The sequence below is a fragment of the Mesoplodon mirus genome, assembly GCF_964341445.2.
Source record: "Mesoplodon mirus genome assembly, chromosome: 6".
Taxonomy (NCBI): domain Eukaryota; kingdom Metazoa; phylum Chordata; class Mammalia; order Artiodactyla; family Ziphiidae; genus Mesoplodon; species Mesoplodon mirus.
This window is the reverse complement of record NC_138982.1, coordinates 140,858,904-140,873,780: the sequence shown is the minus strand read 5'-3', so window position 1 is coordinate 140,873,780 and position 14,877 is coordinate 140,858,904.

Below are 14,877 nucleotides of genomic sequence, written 5' to 3'. Positions count from 1 at the left end.
GAGTCATCAGAAATTTTAAAACAATAAAGAGGAGGTGCAATGTTTTAGGCTGCTAATAATATTATCAGTTTCTGATCAGTGAGAGAGGTGATATTTTCACTCTTCCACCAAAATCTCTCCATCCCTGTTGATGACAGAGAACTTGACCCATTTCTTTCTTATTCTTTAAACTGGAAAATCCCAGTTCATAGTTAAAGCTCATAATGATTGACAGTGAATAAATAATGGCTCAGAGAGGATTTAAGCTCACAATGAACCCAAAAGCTAGGGAGCGATTTCTCACTGAAGAAGATTCTGCTTCCCTGAAAGATCACAGGAGCATCCGGGAAAGCCTGAGCTCCCGCTGGGGATGCTGACTTTCCTCCCCTCCCCTCCCCTCCCCTGTCCTTCCTGATGGCTCCTGGCAGGTCCTCAGCCGCCCAGCTGGTCTCTCCCCACCCCGAAGCTCCTCTCCCTGAATCACACATCAGCAGGGTTTACTTGAAATGATTATTGCACATTGCTTAGAAATGGAAAGCAACCAAGGAGAGATGAGTAAAATATCCAGCTCACCTGCTTTCTCAGTGGAAAACACTGAATGCAGCCCTATTCCCTGTAATTTCATGAGCATATTTGCAAGTGCTCCCGGGTGGGGAGAACTTCTCCATGTGTCTCCAAGTGCCCGATGCCCACCATGTGCTCAGTCTGGTTGGGGTTGGGATGGATGTCGGGCAGATGACCTGGACTGAGGTGGGAAGAGGAGGTGAGGTAGGAAAGGAGTGATGGAGACAAAGATGGAGCGGGCGGATCAGAGAAGGGAAGGGGCGGAGATGTTGCTCTTCACAGACTCGGGTTCACATCCTGCTCTGGCCTCACCAGCTACTGAATCTGACCTGTTTCTCACCTGGAGACTGGAGACCCTGCACAGACCTCATAGGATCGGCGTGAGGGTGGTCCCCTCTGTGTGTAGACAGGGAGGTGGGCGCCCAGATGGTGGACACACAGGTGATGTGGGCCTGATGTCCTCTGTCACCTTGAGCTGCTGCTCACCTGGGCTTCGAGGACAGAGCCTTCTCCAGTGTCTGATCTCTGTCCGCGTGTTGCCATGGGAACCCTCTCCCCGTCCTCCACCTGTTCTTCACTCTGAACCCATCCTGGCCCTTTGGGATCAGATGCCCGCAGCCGCCACCAGCCAGGAGCTGTGGCACCAGAGATGGTGTCATGGTCCCCAGAGCACCTGGGACAACCAAGCTGCAGGCCAGCACTTTTCCTCCCTGAAGCTCTCAACACCGGATCCTGAGCCCCCTTGTCACCTGTTGGCCCCAGTCCCACAGTAACCAAAATGGGGGTGTCGGTGCTCAGGGCCCTGTCATTTCACCTCATTCTGTGAGTGTTCTCAGCATCTTTAGAGCAACACGAACATCATTGAGGGAGCCCAGACTTTCTGCACTTGTCACCTAATTCCTGAGCTCAAGGCGACGTGAAAAGTGGGTTTATCATTTCATTGACAGCATCGTCCTTACTAAAAACCCCACCCCCTCCACCTCCTGCCATCACTTCCTGGCTTCCTCACCGTCACAGCTTAGAGACAATAAATAAAAAGTCCCTTTTCCCAACGTCCTTTGGCATCGTTCAGCCCTGAAACCAGGCCACGCCATCATCCAGGTGGGAGTGGCCAGTAAAATTACTACCTTGGTCCCCTGTTTTTAATAGCTATCTTTTCTGTGTATAAGATTCAGATATCTTGTTCCTATATACACAGATTGCACTTGTGTGATTTTTATTTTTCCTTTTTTAACTAAAATTTTTTCTCTTTATTTTTGCATTTTCCTTAGGTATTGAAATAACAAATAAATTGTCTTACACCCAGATTGTAGTCTTTGTGTGTTTGTGTATGTCGGTGTGTACATGTGTGTATGTGTGTGTGTGCATATGTGATTTGCCAATAGAAAACTTTTATTTTCACTTCATAAAACTGAAAAATGTCTAAACAACAAACAATACTTTAAACAAAATAACAAAGGTTAGAAATATAATAAAACGAAAAATGAGGGCTCCCCTCGTGGCACAGTGGTTGAGAGTCCGCCTGCCAATGCAGAGGAGACGGGTTTGTGCCCCGGTCCGGCAAGATCCCACATGCCGTGGAGGGACTGGGCCCGTGAGCCATGGCCGCTGAGCCTGCATGTCCGGAGCCTGTGCTCTGCAACGGGAGAGGCCACAACAGTGAGAGGCCTGTGTACCACAAAAAAAAAAAAAAAAAGAGTGCAAGATGTCAACTCCTCTAAATATTCAATGAATTTAGACCATTTAATAAAAAAATATGACATTTCAGTGGTAGTGTATTCAAGGGTTTTTTTGTTTGTTTGTTTGTTTGCATTGTGTTTCAAAACCCATCTAATTTCTTGGGGGCAAATTTTAGATTACCTGTACAAATTTCTAATAACAGTTCGTAGCATACAGAAATGGTCTTTATTATTTCAAACATCTCTATGTTAAACTTCAATGATGGCTTAAAGAATAGTGACTTTTGATTTAAATTAAAATACATTAAAAAAATTTTTTTTATTAGTTTCTGCTTTATAACAAAGTGAATCAGTCATACATATACGTCCATTCCCACATCCCTTCCCTCATGCATCTCCCTCCCTCCACCCTCCCCATCCCACCCCTCCAGGCAGTCACAAAGCACCGAGCTGATCTCCCCGTGCTCTGCGGCTGCTTCCCACTATCTATCTACCTCACGTTTGGTAGTGTATACATGTCCATGCCTCTCTTTCGCTTTGTCACACCTTACACATCCCCCTCCCCATATCCTCAAGTCCATTCTCAAGTAGGTCTGTGTCTTTATTCCCGTTTTACCCCTAGGTTCTTCATGACATTTTTTTTTAATTCCATATATATGTGTTAGCATACGGTATTTGTCTTTCTCTTTCTGACTTACTTCACTCTGTATGACAGACTCTAGGTCTATCCACCTCATTACAAATAGCTCAGTTTCGTTTCTTTTTATGGCTAAGTAATATTCCATTGTATATATGTGCCACATCTTCTTTATCCATTCATCCGATGATGGACATTTAGGTTGTTTCCAGCTCCGGGCTATTGTGAATAGAGCTGCAATGAACATTTTGGTACATGACTCTTTTTGAATTATGGATTTCTCAGGGTATATGCCCAGTAGTGGGATTGCTGGGTCGTATGGTAGTTCTATTTTTAGTTTTTTAAGGAACCTCCGTACTGTTCTCCATAGTGGCTGTACCAATTCACATTCCCACCAGCAGTGCAAGAGTGTTCCCTTTTTTCCACACCCTCTCCAGCATTTATTGTTTCTAGATTTCTTGATGATGGCCATTCTGACTGGTGTGAGATGATATCTCATTGTAGTTTTGATTTGCATTTCTCTAATGATTAATGATGTTGAGCATTCTTTCATGTGTTTGTTGGCAGTCTGTATATCTTCTTTGGAGAAATGCCTATTTAAGTCTTCTGCCCATTTTTGGATTGGGTTGTTTGTTTTTTTTGCTATTGAGCTGCATGAGCTGTTTATAAATTTTGGAGATTAATCCTTTGTCAGTTGCTTCATTTGCAAATATTTTCTCCCATTCTGAGGGTTCTCTTTTGGTCTTGTTTATGGTTTCCTTTGCTGTGCAAAAGCTTTGAAGTTTCATTAGGTCCCATTTGTTTATCTTTGTTTTTATTTCCATTTCTCTAGGAGGTGGGTCCAAAAGGATCTTGCTGTGATTTATGTCATAGAGTGTTCTGACTATGTTTTCCTCTAAGAGTTTGATAGTTTCTGGCCTTACATTTAGGTCTTTAATCCATTTTGAGCTTATTTTTGTGTATGGTGTTAGGGAATGATCTAATCTCATACTTTTACATGTCCCTGTCCAGTTTTCCCAGCACCACTTATTGAAGAGGCTGTCCTTTCTCCACTGTACATTCCTGCCTCCTTTATCAAAGATAAGGTGACCATATGTGCGTGGGTTTATCTCTGGGCTTTCTATCCTGTTCCATTGATCTATCTTTCTGTTTTTATGCCAGTACCACACTGTCTTGATTACTGTAGCTTTGTAGTATAGTCTGAAGTCAGGGAGCCTGATTCCTCCAGCTCCGTTTTTCGTTCTCAAGATTGCTTTGGCTATTCGGGGTCTTTTGTTTTTCCAAACAAATTTTGAAATTTTTTGTTCTAGTTCTGTGAAAAATGCCAGTGGTAGTTTGATAGGGATTGCATTGAATCTGTAGACTGCTTTGGGTAGTAGAGTCATTTTCACAATATTGATTCTTCCAGTCCAGGAGCATGGTATATCTCTCCATCTGTTTGTATCATCTTTGATTTCTTTCATCAGTGTCTTATAATTTTCTGCATACAGGTCTTTTGTCTCCTTAGGTAGGTTTATTCCTAGATATTTTATTCTTTTTGTTGCAATGGTAAATGGGAGTGTTTTCTTGATTTCATTTTCAGATTTTTCATCATTAGTGTACAGGAATGCCAGAGATTTCTGTGCATTAATTTTGTATCCTGCTACTTTACCAAATTCATTGATTAGCTCTAGTAGTTTTCTGGTAGCATCTTTAGGATTCTCTATGTATAGTATCATGTCATCTGCAAACAGTGACAGCTTTACTTCTTCTTTTCCAATTTGGATTCCTTTTATTTCCTTTTCTTCTCTGATTGCTGTAGCTAAAACTTCCAAAACTAGGTTGAATAAGAGTGGTGAGAGTGGGCAGCCTTGTCTTGTTCCTGATCTTAGTGGAAATGGTTTCAGTTTTTCACCATTGAGGACAATGTTGGCTGTGGGTTTGTCATATATGGCCTTTATTATGTTGAGGAACGTTCCCTCTATACCTACTTTCTGGAGGGTTTTTATCATAAATGGGTGTTGAATTTTGTCAAAAGCTTTCTCTGCATCTATTGAGATGATCATATGGTTTTTCTCCTTCAACTTGTTAATATGGTGTATCACATTGATTGATTTGCGTATATTGAAGAATCCTTGCATTCCTGGAATAAACCCCACTTGATCATAGTGTATGATCCTTTTAATGTGCTGTTGGATTCTGTTTGCTAGTATTTTGTTGAGGATTTTTGCATCTATGTTCATCAGTGATATTGGCCTGTAGTTTTCTTTCTTTGTGATATCCTTGCCTGGTTTTGGTATCAAGGTGATGGTGGCCTCGTAGAATGAGTTTGGGAGTGTTCCTTCCTCTGAAATTGTTTGGAAGAGTTTGAGAAGGATGGGTGTTAGCTCTTCTCTAAATGTTTGATAGAATTCGCCTGTGAAGCCATCTGGTCCTGGGCTTTTGTTTGTTGGAAGATTTTTAATCATAGTTTCAATTTCAGTGCTTGTGATTGGTCTATTCATATTTTCTATTTCTTCCTGATTCAGTCTTGGCAGGTTGTGCTTTTCTAAGAATTTGTCCATTTCTTCCAGGTTGTCCATTTTATTGGCATAGAGTTGCTTGTAGTAATCTCTCATGATCTTTTGTATTTCTGCAGTGTCAGTTGTTACTTCTCCTTTTTCATTTCTAATTCTATTGATTTGAGTCTTCTCCCTTCTTTTCTTGATGAGTCTGGCTAATGGTTTGTCAATTTTGTTTATCTTCTCAAAGAACCAGCTTTTAGTTTGGTTGATCTTTGCTATCGTTTCCTTCATTTCTTTATCATTTATTTCTGATCTGATCTTTATGATTTCTTTCCTTCTGCTAACTTTGGGGGTTTTTTATTCTTCTTTCTCTAATTGCTTTAGGTGCAGGGTCAGGTTGTTTACTCGAGATGTTTCCTGTTTCTTAAGGTGGGATTGTATTGCTATAAACTTCCCCCTTAGAACTGCTTTTGCTGCGTCCCATAGGTTTTGGGTCGTCGTGTCTCCATTGTCATTTGTTTCTAGGTATTTTTAAATTTCCTCTTTGGGGGCCTCCCTGGTGGCGCAGTGGTTGAGAGTCCGCCTGCCGATGCAGGGGATACGGGTTCGTGCCCCGGTCTGGGAGGATCCCATATGCCGCGGAGCGGCTGGGCCCGTGAGCCATGGCCGCTGGGCCTGCGCATCCGGAGCCTGTGCTCCGCAACGGGAGAGGCCACAACAGTGAGAGGCCCGCATACCGCAAAAAGAAAAAAAAAAAAAAAAAAAATTTCCTCTTTGATTTCTTCAGTGATCACTTCGTTATTGAGTAGTGTATTGTTTAGCCTCCATGTGTTTGTACTTTTTACAGATCTTTTCCTGTAATTGATGTCTAGTCTCATAGCATTGTGGTCGGAAAAGATACTTGATACAATTTCAATTTTCTTAAATTTACCAAGGCTTGATTTGTGACCCAAGATATGATCTATCCTGGAGAATGTTCCATGAGCACTTGAGAAAAATGTGTATTCTGTTGTTTTTGGATGGAATGTCCTATAAATATCAACTAAGTCCATCTTGTTTAATGTATCATTTAAAGCTTGTGTTTCCTTATTTATTTTCATTTTGGATGATCTGTCCATTGGTGAAAGTGGGGTGTTAAAGTCTCCTACCATGATTGTGTTACTGTCGATTTCCCCTTTTATGGCTGTTAGTATTTGCCTTATGTATTGAGGTGCTCCTATGTTGGGTGCATAAATATTTACAATTGTTATATCTTCTTCTTGGATCGATCCCTTTATCGTTATGTAGTGTCCTTCTTTGTCTCTTCTAATAGTCTTTATTTTTAAGTCTATTTTGTCTGATATAAGAATTGCTACTCCAGCTTTCTTTTGATTTCCATTTGCATGGAATATCTTTTTCCATCCCCTTACTTTCAATCTGTATGTGTCTCTAGGTCTGAAGTGGGTCTCTTGTAGATAGCATATATATGGGTCTTGTTTTTGTATCCATTCAGCCACTCTGTGTCTTTTGGTGGGAGCATTTAGTCCATTTACATTTAAGGTAATTATTGATATGTATGTTCCTATTCCCATTTCCTTAATTGCTTTGGGTTCGTTATTGTAGGTATATTCCTTCTGCTGTGTTTCTTGCCTAGAGAAGTTCCTTTAGCATTTGTTGTAAAGCTGGTTTGGTGGTGCTGAACTCTCTCAGCTTTTGCTTGTCTGAAAACGTTTTAATTTCTCCATCAAATCTGAATGAGATCCTTGCTGGGTAGAGTAATCTTGGTTGCAGGTTTCTCTCCTTCATCACTTTAATTATGTCCTGCCACTCCCTTCTGGCTTGTAGAGTTTCTGCTGAGAGATCAGCTGTTAACCTGATGGGAATTCCCTTGTGTGTTATTTGTTGTTTTTCCCTTGCTGCTTTTAATATGATTTCTTTGTGTTTAATTTTTGACAGTTTGATTAATATGTGTCTTGGCGTATTTCTCCTTGGATTTATTCTGTATGGGACTCTCTGTGCCTCCTGGACTTGATTAACTATTTCCTTTCCCATATTAGGGAAGTTTTCAACTATAATCTCTTCAAATATTTTCTCAGTCCCTTTCTTTTTCTCTTCTTCTTCTGGAACCCCTATAATTCGAACGTTGGTGCATTTAATGTTGTCCCAGAGGTCTCTGAGACTGTCCTCTGTTCTTTTCATTCTTTTTTCTTTATTTTGCTCTGCATCAGTTATTTCCACTATTTTATCTTCCACCTCACTTATCCGTTCTTCTGCCTCAGTTATTCTGCTATTGATCCCATCTAGAGTATTTTTCATTTCATTTATTGTGTTTTTAATCGATGCTTGATTCATCTTTAGTTCTTCTAGGTCCTTGTTAACTGTTTCTTGCATTTTGTCTATTCTATTTCCAAGATTATGGATCTTGGAAATAGAATCTTGGATCAGTTTTACTATCATTATTCTGAATTCTTTTTCAGGTAGACTGCCTATTACCTCTTCATTTGTTAGGTCTGGTAGGTTTTTATCTTGCTCCTTCACCTGCTGTCTTTCTGTCTTCTCATTTTGCTTATGTTACTGTGTTTGGGGTCTCCTTTTTGCAGGCTGCAGATTCGTAGTTCCCGTTGTTTTTGGTGTCTGTCCCCAGTGGCTAAGGTTGTTTCAGTAGGTTGTGTAGGCTTCCTGGTGGGGGGGACTAATGCCTGTGTTCTGGTGGTTGAGGCTCGATCTTGTCTTCCTGGTGGACAGGTCCACGTCTGGTGGTGTGTTTTGGGGTGCCTATGGCCTTATTATGTTTTTAGGTAGCCTCTCTGCTAATGGGTGGGGTTGTGTTCCTGCCTTGCTAGTTGCTTGGCATAGGGTGACCAGCACTGTAGCTTGCTGGTCGTTGACTGAAGCTGGGTGCTGGTGTTGAGATGGAGATCTCTGGGAGATTTTCGCTGCTTGATATTATGTGGAGCTGGGAAGTCTCTTGTGGACCCGTGTCCTGAAGTTGGCTCTCCCACTTCAGAGGCACAGCACTGACTCCTGGCTGCAGCACCAAGAGCCTTTCATCCACCCGGCTCAGAATAACAGGGAGAAAAAGTAGAAAGAAAGAATTAGTAGAAGAAAGAAAGAGAGAGGGAAAGAAAGGAAGAAGGGAAGAAAGGAAGGAAGGAAGGAAGAAAGAAAGGAGGGAGGGAGGGAGGAAGGATGGAAAGAAAGAAAGAGAAAGGAGGGAGGGAGGGAGGAATGAAAGCAAAAGGAAGAGTGAATGGAAGAAGGGAGGGAGGGAGGGAGGAAGGAAAGAAAGAAAGAAAGACAGGAGGGAGGGAGGGAGGAAGGAAAGAAAAAGAAAGTGGAAAGAAGAAGGGTGGGAGGGAGGGAGGGAGGAAAGAAAAAGAAAGAAGGAAAGGAGGAGCGGAGGGAGGGAGGGAGGAAGGGAAGGTAGGAAAAAAAGAAAGAGCAGGTAAAGTAAAATAGAATAAAGTATGAAATATAGTAGCGTTATTAAAATTAAAAAGTAATTATTGAAAAAAAAACGGACAGATAGAACCCTGGGACATATGGTGGAAGCAAAGCTATACAGAGAGAATCTTACACAGAAGATTACACATACACATTCACAAAAAGAGAGCAGGGGGAAAAATCAAAAATCTTGCTCTCCAAGTCCACCTCCTCAATTTGGGATAATTCGTTGTAAAAAGAGGAAAAGGGGGGAAAGTCTGAAATCTCGTCCTCAAAGTCCACTTCCTCAGTTTGGGATGATTCGCTGTCCATTCATGCACTCCACAGACGCAGGGCACATCAAATGGGCCGTGGAGCTTTAATCCGCTGCCTCCGAGGCTGCACAGAGAGATTTCCCTGTCTCTGCTCTCACAGCTCCCGGGTCTCAGCCTTGGACCTGGCCCCGCCTCTGCGTGTAGGTCACTGGAGGGCGTCCGTTCTTCGCTCAGACTGGACGGGTTTAAAGGAGCCGCTGATTCGGGGGCTCTGGCTCACTCAGGCAGAGGGGAAGGAGGGGCGCGCAGTGTGGGGCGGGCCTGCGGCGGCAGAGGCCAGCATGACGTTGCACCAGCCCGAGGCGCTCCGTGCGCTTTCCCGGGAAAGCCGTCCCCGGGTCCCGGGACCCCGGCAGTGGCGGGGTGCACAGGCCCCCCGGAAGGCGGGGCGGACAGTGACCCGCGCTCGCACACAGGCCCCGCGGCGGCGGCGGCAGCAGCAGCCCCAGCGTCCCACGCCCGAGGTCCGCGCCCGTCTCCGGTGCTTCCCCAAGCAGCCCTCTTAATGCCCTCTCCTCGCGCTCCAGGAAACAAAAGGGAAAAAAGTCTCTTGCCTCTTCGGCAGCTCCAGACCCTTTGCCCGGACTCCCTCCGGGCTAGCCGTGGTGCACTGACCCCTTCAGGCTCTCTTCCTGCCGCCAGCCCCAGTCCTCTCCCTGCGCTCCGACTGAAAGCCGATACCCGAGCCTCAGCTCCCAGCCCCGCCCGCCCCGGCGGCCAAGCAGACAAGCCTCTCGGGCTGGTGTGTGCCTGAGGGCACCGATCCTCTGTGCCGGAATCTCTCCGCTTTGCCCTCCGCACCCCTGTTGCTGTGCTCTCCTCCGTGGCTCCGAAGCTTTCCCCCTCCGCCACCTGCAGTCTCCGCCCGCGAAGGGGCTCCTAGTGTGTGGAAACCTTTCCTCCTTCACGGCTCCCTCCCATTGGTGCAGGTCCCGTCCCTATCCTATTGTCTCTGTTTATTCTTTTTTTCTTTTGCCCTACCCAGGTATGTGGGGAGTTTCTTGCCTTTTGGGGGGTCTGAGGTCTTCTGTCAGCATTCAGTAGGTGTTCTGTAGGAGTTGTTCCACGTGTAGATGAATTTCTGATGTATCTGTGGGGAGGAAGGTGATCTCCGCGTCTTACTCTTCCGCCATCTTCCTCCGGGAATCTAAAATACATTTTTTATACTATCATGTTCTAGACGGTGCAAGACATACAAATAAATTATTCATAAGAATTGTATTAAATAAAACTTTATTTGAAAAATCTTACAAATTATAATGCATTATCTGTATGAATAAAAAATAAATTATGTAATAGAAGCTAAACTAAAAAGATAAAAATCAAAATTACTCTAAAAAGGGAAAACACATGCAGATGTTTTGTCCTGGTTGTGAGTGTCCAGACCTGGCTGCTGTGAGCTGAGTCAAACCTGCAAGTGACCCCAGGTCCCTGGGCCCTCATGGCATGATCTTCCTCCTTCCGGGGGTGTGGTGCCTGATGACCCAGGGGATCCCCTGACACCTCTGGGCCTCTGTGGACTGTGGGTAGAGCAGCAGGGGCACAAGGGCCCCTTGGGAATGGCTGGATGTTGGGCTTGACCTTGGCCAGCATCTGCTTGTTGTGGTCACTCTCTTGCCTTGGCTCCTTGAGCTTTCTCTCCATCACCACCACCCAGCTTTCTAGAGGTTTTTTCTCATGGAGGCAGGTCTCCTGGTGATAGTAGGAAGTGGTTCTCTCCAATTCTTTGCCCATGTCTTTGGCTATCTTCTTGGAGAGGTTGCGGTTCTGATTATGGAGTTCATGGCTCTATACACGTTGAAAAGTTTCTTCAATCCTAAGCAGCGTGCTTCCTCCTTAAACCATTTTTTGTGAAGTTGCATCACATAGTCGTCATGTAAATCAGGCAGACTTTGAAGTTTCTGCTTCAGCAGCTGAATCTCACTGTCAAGAAGTAAAGTTTCACACTGCAGAGATGCTTTCTCAGTTTGGAGACTCATGATTTGTCCTGTAAGCTCCTTGATCATTTGCTTTTCTTCCCTCAGTTGTCTGGCTGTTCCTTGATGTTCCTCTTCAGAACGTGGCAGGGACATGTTGCAGTCAACATCATCCATGATGACCTTCAGGTCAACTTCTGACCCATGGACAGGGCAAAGGCCATTTTCTGCTTCCTTCTTTGGCTGGATGTCTGAGTTCCCTTCATCCATGGGATCTCCAAAGGGGTCAGGTGGGGAGAAGATTGTCAGCAGGTGTTCTGCTATGGATCTGAATCGGCTGACTTTATCTTTCAGGACCTGCTCCTTTTGTGCCTTCGACTGCTCCAGGCTTCCTCCCATCTCCTCCTTTTCCTGGACTCGCCACTTTTCTCTCTTAATTTCTTGGTCAGACAGTTCTAGACTTTCTGGAAAATCAGCATTGTTATTCAGATCATTTGTTTCTTTCTTCTGAGGTTGTTCTCCATCCTCCTCTGATGCTTTAAAGGTGTGTTTTCCATCAGTAACTTGGGAAAGTTGAGGAGGCTGGCAGTTGTGTACCTTTTCCAGAAAGTCCACAGTGTCCTGAAATGATGACCTGCTCAGGTTTGCATTCCTTGCCGACAAGCACAGGGTTTGTAACATGGGAGGAATGGCCTCCACCCAGGTGGCCTGAGGGCTTCATCAGCCTGAGCTATTGGTCCAATATTCTCATTACATTTTCCACAGACTTCGTCATGGTCAGAAGACCTTTTCCCTCAGAACTTCACACCTCTTAAAGTGTGCCGTCTCTTCACTATCAGAACCAGCAGCACAGCACATGACAGGATCTCGCAGGGAAACGCAGGGAGACCTGGGAGGTGCGTCAAGCTTTGGGGAACCACCAGCAGAGCACCTGACAGGTGTTCCAGGATCAGTTGGAAAGTGGACCAGGGAGCAGGTGGCAGACCTTCCATGGCTGCGCGGGCTCCACAGATCTGCCTCTGAGGGCCAGTGCCCTCTGGGCCTCAACTGACCACTCAGAACCCTGCAGAGTGTTCTGTCTCCAAGGTAAACAAGGGCCTGACAACCAGGGCTGATCCGTTAGGCTGGGGAAGGGGAGGCCAGCCAGGTTCTAGGAAACAGTTCTCCCTAATTGATGTGAAATAGAAAGTGATCTAATCACATATACAGGCCTTGGGGGAGGTGGAAAGTGCTGATCACGGCCTGGAGCTGGACCCCTCTAGGCCCCACCTGGCCCTACAGCAAACCTAGGGGGTCAGAGCAGGGTCAGGTCATGTCCTTTCTGTGCCAAAGAACAAGTCAGTGCAGAGTGGTGGGGCCCTGTCCTATTTGCATTGTGATGAAAAATAACCTCTTCAATACCCAGTTTGGCGGAGTTTACCAGCGAATGGCAAATTGTTTCTGAAGGGCTTTACATGGAGATGGCTCATGGCTGATACACAATATTTTTGTTCATTTTCTATTTACCATTTTGCCTCCATTTCTATCTCCATCCTCCAGCCAGCCCAGGCCACAGGCCCCCTTGAATCAGCCTGTCTGTCCCCCAGCCATGTAAACACACAGGTGTGTGCTGAGCCCTGGTTATATGTACTCAGCGTATGAAGCCATAGACACAGGAACAACTGATGGGGATCAGATGTGGCAATCTGGGGCTGTTTTGCCATCTGAACATGAATTCGGTAAGCAAGGAGGGGTCACTCACTCATAGCACAAGGACAAAGGTCATGCCAATTCCAGTTGCAAAGGTGTTAACACACCAGCTGTGACAAAAAATGATCTTTTCCCTAATATTAGATTTCAAGCAGCATCACATGTTCTAAACCTGCCCAGGAGTTTCAAAAGAGTTTACACAATAAGGGGTTTCCCCTTTCCCTGCTTGAGTCTCACTCTTCTGTTGTGCTCTTACAGAAAAGACAGATTAACTTCTGGCCCAGGTTATGGGATCCTCTCATCTGCTCAGAGAACGGAGCTGCTGCCAGCTGCTGTGCGTCCAAGGACTCTGTGTTCTCTTGTAGGCGGTTCCTGGGTAATTTAAATTCAAAGCCAAGGGCAGTGTACAGAAGCCTGGGGGAGTCCCTGGGTAGCAGTTTTAATCGCATCAACAAAACTCAGTCTGGTTATCTTGGCAAGCGAACAACATCAGGAAACAGAAGACCTGGGTCTGAGTCCTGGTTCTGTTCAGTGTCAGCTTTATCGTTGAACTCTGCACCCATGCTGCTTCTGCAAACGGAGCACTGATGTGAGGAGCCGTCTGTTCTTTGCAGAACCCCTGCTGGAAGGCTTTGGTTAAGACTTCAGTGGAGTCCCCAGGTCACTGACTTCCCACAGTCTTAAACCAACCATGGATACATCCACCAGGGACCTCATTTTGTGGGGGGAACCTGAGGCATGGAGTAAGTCATGTGCCCACGGTCACAAAGGCCGGGTAAGAGTGATAAGCTGAGGTCTGGCTCCTAAGCACAATAAACCCTACTGCCAACTTGATGTTTCCAAAGAGATGATGAAACAGCCCACCCTGACCCCCTCCTTGGACCCTGCCCACCTCCTCCGGCCCCACATCCTGTGCCTCACACACCCATCAGGCTCCCAGTCCCTATCCGCTGTGAGTGTCCACCATTTGCAGCTCTCAGGCCCCTAATATGAGGAATAGCTGGGACACAGGGAGGAGGGGGCAGCTAAAGGCAACTTAGTTCTGCTTCTTCCCCACCTTGTGGAAAAGCTGGAAGACAGGCCACAGGAACCTCATCTCTTTATGACCTCAGATTTGACTATGTTAGGAAAAATAATTTTAAAAAAATATTATGGTAACATATACATTTAAAAAAAGGTTTGGAATTTCAGGGGAACTAGTAAAAGGACAAAGAGTGAAGCTAATAGAAGGACTTTGAAAGGATCCATCTCAGCCCGGGTGAATGAATTTTTCCTTATCATGCAGACATTAGACCATTCTATTTGCTTTAAATAAAAGATGCTTCATCTTAACTGGCTATGAAAGGGTAAGATTGGAAACACAGACACTGAATTAGAGAGACAAAAAGAAAATGTTCCCTCCCTGTGCCCCCCTCCCTGTCCCAGTTCCACCCCTTTTATTCTGGGTGAGCTTCTCCTCTTTCTAGAACAGTTCTCAAAGTGAGGTCCACAGACAACACCCTTTCAGAGGGATCCTCAAGGGTCAAAATGATTTTTATAATAATATTAAAACATTCACCTTTTTTACTGTGCTGACATTTACATTGATGGTGCTTAAAACTCCTGGAGCCTTAGCACTAGACTGTACTAGCAATCACGATATTCTTCATCATGTACTTGCAGGAAAAAAATACCAGTTTCCTTTAAAAAATGTCCTTGATGAAGCAGTAAAAATTAAGTTTCTTAATAAGTGAAGACACATCTTTTTAGTTTCTGGGTAATAACATGGAAGAGTACACAGAAGGTCTGGTGCTACTGAGATAGATTGGTCGTCCTGGGAAATGCAGTTGTGGATTTGAGTTGCAAGCTAAACTAACCATTTCATTCATAAGCGCCATTTGTATTTGAAAGACCAACTGACAAATAATGTTTATTCAGACTTGGGTATTTGGCAGGTATTTCCCCAAAAGTAAATGAAATCAGTCTGTCACTTCCAAAAGAACAACTTTGCATATTTGTTGCTGATGATAAAATTTGAGCTTTCAAGTGAAAATTTGAATTTTTGAAAATTTGTATCTGCCACTGGGAGCTTGATAGCTTCTCAGGACTTTTCTGGTGAAACTGGTGGTGAGAGTAACTAATGTGATCGTTTGATATCATATGTTGAAATGAGTCAACATGTTGAAGCAGTGTTTTCTGATGACTAATGCATGT